The following is a 2,150-nucleotide window of genomic DNA, read 5'->3' on the forward strand; positions in this document are numbered from 1 at the left end:
AAAGGGCTAGTATCCAAAATCTATAAGGAACTTAGCAAACTCAACACCCAAAGAACAAACAATCCAATCAAGAAATGGGCAGAGGACATGAACAGACATTTCTGCAAAGAAGACATCCAGATGGCCAACAGACACATGAAAAAGTGCTCCACGTCACTCGGCATCACGAAATACAAATCAAAACCACAATGAGATATCACCTCACACCAGTCAGAATGGCTGAAATGAACAAGTCAGGAAATGACAGATGCTGGCGAGGATGCGGAGAAAGGGGAACCCTCCTTCACTGTTGGTGGGAATGCAAGCTGGTGCAACCGCTCTGGAAAACAGCATGGAGGTTCCTCAAAATGTTGAAAATAGAACTACCCTATGACCCAGCAATTGCACTACTGGGTATTTACCCTAAAGATACAAACATAGTGATCCGAAGGGGCATGTGTACCCGAATGTTTATAGCAGCAATGTCTACAATAGCCAAACTATGGAAAGATCCTAGATGTCCATCAAGAGATGAATAGATCAAGAAGATGTGGTATATATACACAATGGAATACTATGCAGCCATCAAAAGAAATGAAATCTTGCCATTTGCGGCGACGTGGATGGAACTAGAGGGTATCATGCTTAGTGAAATAAGTCAATCGGAGAAAGACAACTATCATATGATCTCCCTGATATGAGGACATGGAGAAGCAACATGGGGGTGTAGGGGGATAGGAGAAGAATAAATGAAACAAGATGGGATTGGGAGGGAGACAAACCATAAATGACTCTTAATCTCACAAAACAAACTGGGGGTTGTTGCAGGGAGGTGGGTTTGGGAGAGGGGGAGGGGGTTATGGACATTGGGGAGGGTATTTGCTATCGTGAGTGCTGTGAAGTGTGTAAACCGGGCGATTCACAGACCTGTACCCCTGGGGATAAAAATACATTATATGTTTATTTTAAAAAAATTGGAAGGGGATTCTAACCATAAGAGTCTATGGACTCTGCAAAACAACCTGAGGGTTTTGAAGGGTCAGGGGTGGGAGGTTGGGGGAACAGGTGGTGGGTAATAGGGAGGGCACGTTTTGCATGGAGCACTGGGTGTTGTGCAAAAACAATGAATACTGTTACGCTGAAAAAATAAATAAATTAAATTAAATATGAAAAAAAAAGAGCTTTCTGACCAAATCGACATCTATTTGGTCAGAAAGCTTGTGAGAATTGGCTGGAAAACCTCTGGTGAATTCGCTACCAGCAGCATGGGTCCACAAGGACACCACCTGGCCCTGGCTCAGGGTCTGGTCACAGCCAGAACCCTGCGAGAAAACCCTCTACGACCCAGGCGCACGCGAGGTCAATGCCTCCCACTACTCAGCCCCCTAGAGTGTCTGAAATGGCACTGGGGGATCAGACCTGCCATGCCTCTATGCCCTCACCCTAGCACACATTTGGGTTTTCAGCCTTCTCTTCCCAGGGGCCTGTCACTAGAGTCCTCCAGATAGGGGGCCCCTGAACCATACCCCATTACTCCGTCTGCCACCCAGACAGAAACCATGCCATTTGAAGCTATGAACAACCCTCAGAGCGGGAGAAAAGGGCATGCCCCCCATGACGCATCCACATTCAACTCAACAATGGGCCAGAAACACAGAGGTTGATGCCCAGTCGTCCCCGCTGCTTCACTCTGCCCCTGGAAAGCTCCCTGCACTGGGGTCCTTGTGGGAGCCATGCAGGCCTGGCTCATGTTCCCAGAGGGCCACGTCACACTCCTAGCGAGAAAGTTCTGTAGACTGCAGGCACCAGTGCACCCCAAATAGCCACCCAACCCCAGCAAATTCTTATGAGCTCTCTGCACAAATCAATGTCAATTTGGGCAGAAAGCTATTGAGAACTGGCCGGGAAAACCCCGGTGAACTTGATTCCTGCAGTGCATGTCTGCAGGGCCTCTGCCTGGGCCTAGCCTGTGATCCCAAATGGTCCAGTCCCCAACCCTGCAAGAAAGCCCTCTACGATCCAGGTGCATGCAAGGCCAATGCCTCCCGCTACTCAGCCCCATGGGATGCCCAACCAGGCACTGGAAAATCTGGCCTGCCATGCCCCTAGGCCCTAGCCCTAACACTCTATTGGGTTTTCAGGCATCCGTCCCCTGAGGTCTGTCCCTCGGG

The sequence above is a fragment of the Meles meles genome, unplaced genomic scaffold (genome assembly GCF_922984935.1).
Source record: "Meles meles unplaced genomic scaffold, mMelMel3.1 paternal haplotype, whole genome shotgun sequence".
Lineage (NCBI taxonomy): Eukaryota > Metazoa > Chordata > Mammalia > Carnivora > Mustelidae > Meles > Meles meles.